This window comes from Herpailurus yagouaroundi, unplaced genomic scaffold, assembly GCF_014898765.1.
Source record: "Herpailurus yagouaroundi ecotype Mexico unplaced genomic scaffold, PumYag 93697, whole genome shotgun sequence".
NCBI lineage: Eukaryota > Metazoa > Chordata > Mammalia > Carnivora > Felidae > Herpailurus > Herpailurus yagouaroundi.
In genome coordinates, this window is record NW_024421355.1 from 1 (window position 1) to 7764 (window position 7764).

Here is a 7764-nt window from a genome sequence, read left to right on the forward strand (position 1 = left end):
ATGGCACAAGAACAGACACTCAGATCAGTGGAACAGAATAGAGAACCCAGAAATGGACCCACAAACGTATGGCCAACTAATCTTTGACAAAGCAGGAAAAAAGACAGTCTCTTCAGCAACTGGTGCTGGGAAAACTGGACAGCAACATGCAGAAGAATGAACCTGGACCACTTTCCTACACCATACACAAAAATAAACTCAAAATGGATGAAAGACCTAAACGTAAGACAGAAAGCCATCAAAATCCTCGAGGAGAAAGCACGCAAAAAACTCTCTAACCTTGGCCGCAACAACTTCTTACTCAACAAGTCTCCGGAGACAAGGGAAACAAAAGCAAAAATGAACTATTGGAAGTCTATTGGGAACTATTCTGATGAGTCAAAATAAAAAGCTTCTGCACAGCAAAGGAAACAATCAGCAAAACTAAAAGCAACTGACAATGGGAGAAGATATTTGCAAACAACGTATCAGATAAAGGGTTAGTATCCAAAATCTATAAAAGAACTTACCAAACTCAACACCCAGAAAACAATCCAGTGAAGAAATGGGCAAAAGGCATGAATAGACACTTCTCCAAAGAAGACATCCAGATGGCCAAATGACACATGAAAAAATGCTCAACATCACTCATCATCAGGGAAATACAAATCAAAACCACAATGAGATACCACCTCACACCTGTCAGAATGGCTAACATTAACAACTCAGGCAACAACAGATGTTGGCAAGGATGCGGAGAAGGAGGATCTCTTTTGCACTGCTGGTGGGAATGCAAACTGGTGCAGCCACTCTGGGAAACAGTACGGAGGTTCCTCAAAAAATTAAAAATAGAACCACCTTACAACCCAGCAATTGCACTACTAGGTATTTATCCAAGGGATAGAGGTATGCTGTTTCAAAGGGGTGCATGCACCCCAATATTTATAGCAGCACTATCAACAACAGCCAAAGTATGGGAAGAGCCCAAATGACCGACGATGGATAAGATGTGGTATATATATACAATGGAGCATTACTTGACAATCAAAAAGAATGAAATCTTGCCATCTGCAACTACGTGGATGGAACTAGAGGGTATCATGCTAATTAGTCAGAGAAAGACAAATATCATATGACTTCACTCATATGAGGACTTTAAGACACAGAACAGATGAACACAAGGGAAGGGAAGCAAAAATAATATAAAAACAGGGAGGGGGACAAAAACATAAGAGACTCTTAAATATGGAGAACAAACAGAGGGTTACTGGAAGGATTGTGGGAGGGGTGATGGGCTAAATGGGTAAGGGGCATTAAAGAATCTACTCCTGAAATCATTGCTGCACTACATGCTAACTAACTTGGATGTAAATTCAAAAAATTAAAAAAATTTTAAAAATTTGTGCAAGATAAAAACAAAAAAGTAACTCAAAAACAGACTAAGAGGAAATACAAAGATGATCAGCTTTAATAGAAGTGACTTCAAGAAATAATATAAACCAAATTACAAAGGAAAAGCATTTTTTAACTATTTTTTTTTATATTTATTTATTTTGAGAAAGAGAGAAAGAGACAGAGAATGAGCATGGGAGGGGCAGAGAGAGAGAGGGAGACACAGAATACGAAGCAGGCTCCAGGCTCTGAGCTGTCAGCACAGAGCCTGAGGCAGGGCTCGAACTCACAAACCATGAGATCATGACCTGAGCCAAAGTCAGAGGCTTAACCGACTGAGCCACCCAGGCGCCCCAAAGGAATAGTATTTTTTTTTTTTTTAGGAATAGTATTTTAAAGGAAATTCTTTAAAAAATATGTTTCTAAAATGAAGGAGAAATAAGGTATTTTCAGAAACACAAAAAAGTAATTCATTAGCATTACAGAAGGAGACCCATTAAGGAAAATTAAGGGCTATTCCTCAGGTGGAAGAATAATGACAGATAAAAAGGCAAGATATAGAGAAGAACAGAGGGGGTCCTGGGTGGCTCAGTTAGTTGGGTGTCTGGCTGTTCATCTCTGCTCAGGTCATGATCTTACAGTTCATGGGATCCAGCTCCATGTTGCGCTCTGTGCTGGCAGTGAGGAGACTGCTTGGGATTCTCTCTCTCCCTTTGCCTCTCTCCTACTCACGCACACATGCGTGCTCTCTCTTTCTCAAAATAAATACTTTTAAAAAATTTTTTAATGTTAAGTATGTGAAAAAATCTAAATAAATAATGGCTATATACAATACCAATAATATGTCTTATATGGTTGAAAATGTGTGTAAAATTGTAAAACACAATAAAAACATGATAATTTAAATCAAAATAAGAGTAAATAAAGTTAAAGGGACCTAAGATCTTTGCATTGCTTAGAAGAGAGTAAAAATACTAAATAATAATTAGATTTTGATAAGTCAAAGATGAATGTTTTACTATCTTAATGACTTATACTAAAAATGTGTATAACATACACACTACCCATATAATATATAAATATACACTAAAATGTATGTAACTTCTTAGCCACTAAGGGGGGGGGGGCAGGGTGTGGGGGCTTCGGTGTTAAATAATAAAAAACATTATCAGACCAAACACAGATGCAATACAGAAAGGGGAACAGAGAACAGGAGGGACAAATAAAAACCACTGAGAATTTGATCACTTTAAATAAAAATACATCATAAACTGCCTTGTAAATACCTAAAGGATCCAAATAATCATATTGGAATTTTAAAAGACTACTTACAACTTATAAGAAATATATTGAAAATATAAGAATACAGAAAAGACTGAGGGTAAAAGGCTAAAAAAGATACACTAAGAAAACACTAACTTTACCGCAGAACTGCAGGAGACATTCTTTTAGGCATACATTAAACATTTATAAAATCCAATCATATACTAAGTCATATGATCACATGCAAGTTTCAGAAAATGTCAAAGATCAATCAGAATACAGACTCTGAATGCAATGCAGAAACAAGTAAAAATGTTGATGTGTTTGAAAATTTAAAAACCAATGAATACAAAAAAATAATCCTAAATGGAATTTTAAAAATACTACTACTACACAGCAGTATTGCAGAAAACAGCTTAAGCCTTGCTTAAAGATAAATTTAAATTTTTAAGTTCATATATTAAAAAAGAGCAAGAAAATGAGATAAACATTAACCTCAAGATGGGGGGGGGGGAATCAACCTAAATCCAAATTCCATAGGAAAAAGAAAGAAAAAGATATGAAAAACAACAAACCAAGCCAAAATTTGTCTCTCTGAAAAAACTTTAAAAAAAGAAGCGAGACAGAGAGAGAATAATTAAATTGACAAACCTATGGCAGGCTGAATAAGAAAAAAAGGAAAGTATTCTAAGCCTTGAAAAGGAGATAACTCTACATTTTACAAATCTACATAAAGATAAGAAAATAATAAAAGTTAGAATTAGGGGCGCCTGGGTGGCGCAGTCGGTTAAGCGTCCGACTTCAGTCAGGTCACGATCTCGCGGTCCGGGAGTTCGAGCCCCGCGTCAGGCTCTGGGCTGATGGCTCAGAGCCTGGAGCCTGTTTCCAATTCTGTGTCTCCCTCTCTATCTGCCCCTTCCCCCGTTCATGCTCTGTCTCTCTCTGTCCCAAAAATAAATAAACCTTGAAAAAAAAAATTAAAAAAAAAAAGTTAGAATTAGACAACAATTTCCTCAACATGATAAAGGCTATTTATGAAAAACCCACAGCTAACATGCTCAATGTTAACACACTGAAAGCTTTCCCCCTAAGATCGGGAGTAGGAAAAGGATGCCCAACTTTGCCACTTCCATTCAACTTCGTACTGGAAGAACTAGCTAAAGCAGGAAAAAGAAATATAAGGCATTCAAATCAGAAAGGAAGAAGTGAAATGATCTTGGTGCATAGATACTATGCTTACATGTAGAAAAAAATTTTTAAAAAACACCAAAAAAAAAAAAAAAAACTGTAGGAGACAATAAATAAATTCAGCAAAGATGCTGGATACTAACTCAACACACAAAATGTGTTGAAAGTGTAGTGTATATTTCTATATACTAACAAAAAATATTCCAAAAAGGAAACTAAGAATTCCATTTAATATGGCATAAAAATACTTCGGAATAAATTTAATCAAGAAGGCACAGACTTATAAGCTGAAATATCACAAAATATTGCTGAAAGAAAAACTGCTGAAAGAAGGTCTAGTAAATAAATGGAAAAGATATCCCTCATTCATAGATTGGAAGACTTAATATGATTAAAATGACAATTCTGCCCAAAGCAATAAGGAAATTCAATGCAATTCCTATACAAATAATGCTTATAAAAACAGAAATATTCATCCCCAAATTCATATTGAATTTTAAGGGATACCAAATATTCAAAACAATCTTGAAAAAGAACAACTTTGGAGGATTCACACTTCCCAATTTCAAAAACTTACTACAAAGTTACCATCATCACAATGTATGGTTTGCTACTGGCATAAGGATAAGCAAATAAACAATAAAACAGAACTGGGAGCCCAAAAATAAACTCTCACATCTATGTTCAATTGATTTTCAAAAAGGGTACCAAGACCATTCAATGGTGAAAAGATAGTCTTTTCAACAGTTTCGGGAAACTAGACTGCACACATGTGCAGTGAATGAAACTGAACTCTTACACTATACCATGTACAAAAATTAACTCAAAATGGATCAAAACCTAAGTTTAAGAGCTAAAACTATATAACCTATTAGAAAGAAAAATAGGTATTAATCTTCATTCATGACTTTGGATTTATTGACACCGAAAGCAAATATGACACCAAATACACAGACAACTAAAGAAATAATAGATAAAATGGATTTCATTAACATTAAAAACTTATGTATCATAGAAGCCTATCAAGAAAGTGAAAAGACAACCCAAAGAAGGAGATGAAATATTTGCAAATCACCTATCTCCTAGGGTTTGATGTGCAGAATATTTTAAGAATTTCTATAACTCAACATCAAAAGTTTAAAAAGGGGTAAAACACAAAAAATAAATAAACATTAAAAAAATTAAAAAGGGGCATCTGGTGGCTCAGTCAGTTAAGCATCCGACTTCGGCTCAGGTCATGATCTCGCAGTTCATGAGTTTGAGTCCCGCCTCAGGCTCTGTGCTGACAACTCAGAGCCTGCTTTGGAATCTGTCTCCCTCTCTGTTCATCTCCCATTTGCACTCTGTCTTTCTCTCTCAAAAAGAAAAATTAAAAAAAAAATGTTTTTTAATGCACAAAGGACTTAAATAGATATATTCCAAAAAAAGATACGGCCAAAATGACAAGGAAAGAGGCTCAATGTCATTTGTCATTAGGGAAACTTAAAATCAGATGGCTGTAATTAAAAAAAATAATAATAATAAATAACAAATGTTGGTAAGGAGATGGAGAAATTAGAACCCTTATATATTACTAGTGGGAATATAAAATGGTGCAGCCAATTTTTGCATTTTCTCAAAAAGTTAAAGAACTACCATATGACCCTACAATTCTACTACCAATTTGAAAAACAAGGACTCAAACAGATTTGTACACCAATATTCACAGTAACATTATTCACAATAGCTGAAAGGCAGAAACAACCCAAATGTTCATTAATGGATGAATGTATAAACAACATGTAGTATGTACGTACAATGACATATTATTCAGCTATAAAAAGAAGTATCCACATGCTACAACATGGATAAACCTTGGAAAAATAATCCTAAGTAAAATAAGCCAGACACAAAAAGGCAAATTTTGGTTCCACGTATATGAGGTACATGTTGTTATCAAATTTATGGAGACAGAAAAGATTAAAGGTTGCCAGGGGCTGGGGGAGAGGAGAATGGAGAATTACTGCTTAATGGTACAGAGTTTCTTTTTTGAGCAGTGAAAAAGTTTCGGAAATAAATAGTGGTGATAGTTGTACAACATTCTCTGAACTGTTACACTTCAAAGTGAGTAATATGGCAAATTTTATGTTGTATTCTGCCACAACAAAAAATTATAATAAAAGATACACAAATAAAAAGTCTCACTCTCCATCTATCCAATTCCACACCCCATCGAATAAAACACTTCTTAGTTTCTTAAGATCTTTTTAATGTTCTTTATGAAAATACAAGCAAAGAAATCCTGTTATTCAATTCTCACAGTGCCTCACTGCTTGAAAAAAAAAGATACCAAGTTACCAAGTGTGTAAGATCATGTTTCCTGTTTTACTGTGTACACTATGCAGTGCTCACCATATAAACATGACCTTTAAAGAGTAAACTAAATACATATGTGTGCACAATGATTTCATTAATAATATTTTATTAAAAAAAAAACAACCATTCTATCATACCTGGTTCATTTATTCTGCCAAATGTATGCCTGGTGTTGTGTTTTCTGGTCTTAAAACATGTTTCACAAAAATCAAAGTCATCACAGTTTCTGCATTTGAATCTAGATCCATTGATAGGAAACATCTGACAGCCATCACACCTATTTTTTAAAAAACCATTGAGTTGATAAGAAAAAGATAAGGCCGTTTATTAAATTTAATTACAAAGAAAAACATTCCCCCAAAACAAATCTAGTGATATAAAAATTAACTCACGTAACCCCAGGATGAACACTAGGCACCAACTCCATTTCTGATAACAGCCCGGTCCAGTGAGACTGCTGAGGGAAGTCGACAATGACATCTTTTCCATTTGCACTGAAAGCTAGGACAAAATAGAAATTGCTGAAACATCTCAGTCACCAATAAAAACCTAAAATTAAAATTAAAACTATACCTAACTACTCATGTGATAATTACATTATAGTTATTTATGTTTTACCAAGAGTATTTCTCTTTTAGAGAGACATACTAAGATACTTATGGATGAACTAACACATGGTGTCCATAAGGGATTAGCTTTAAAATAACCAAGGGCGGGGATCATGGATGAAACAACTTTGACCAGGGGCTGACAACTGTTGAAGCCAAGTGATGGGCACACGGAGGCTCATTACACTATATTCTCTACTTGTATATGTTTGAAATTTTCCACAATATGGTTACTTTGTTTTTAATTACATCAAGTCAAAAACTCCATTTAGTATCTTAGGAAATAAAACTAATAATAATGTTAAGAGATCTCTTGACCTTGGGTGAGAGCACTCTGCTACAAAACATTAACTTCTGAACCAAGTTCTTATTTTCAAAATTTATCATGAGGAGCACCTGGGTGACTTAGCCAGTTAAGCATCCAACTTTGGCTCAGGTCATGATCTCACAGTTTGTGAGTTAGAGCCCCTCATCAGGCTCTGTGCTGACAGCTCAGAGCATGGAGCCTACTTCTGATTCTGTCTGTCTGTCTGTCTCTCTCTCTCTCTGCTCCCTGCCCACTCACGTTCTGTCTCTCTCTCAAAAATAAACATTAAAATTATATGATTTCATTCATATGTGGAATTTAAGAAACAAAACAGATGAACATAAGGGAAGGGAAGCAAAAATAAGATAAAAACAGAAAGGAGGCAAGTCATAAGAGACTCTTAAATACAGAGAACAAACTGAGGGTTGCTGGAGAGGTACTGGGTGGGGAGGATGGAGTAAATGGGTGATGGGCATTAAGGTACTTGTTGCCATGAGCAATGAGTGCTATATGTAAGTGATGAATCACTAAATTCTACTATTAAAATCATTATTACATTATTATGTTAGAATTTGGATTTCAATAAAATTTTAAAAAATAATAATAAATTTTAAAAAAGAAGTACATGGCACAAGAACAGACACTCAGATCAGTGGAACAGAATAGAGAACC

General features: G+C 34.9%; 1 long non-coding RNA gene across 1 annotated transcript; it reads right to left on the reverse strand.

Moving 5' to 3' along the window:
* Positions 1 to 4118: 4118 nt before the first annotated feature.
* On the reverse strand, positions 4119 to 6724 carry LOC121026396 (uncharacterized). The gene is made up of 3 exons (XR_005788347.1): positions 6570 to 6724; positions 6302 to 6454; positions 4119 to 4130 (listed from the first exon to the last, which is right to left on the reverse strand). It is a non-coding gene; the product is annotated as an uncharacterized LOC121026396 (long non-coding RNA).
* Positions 6725 to 7764: the final 1040 nt, after the last annotated feature.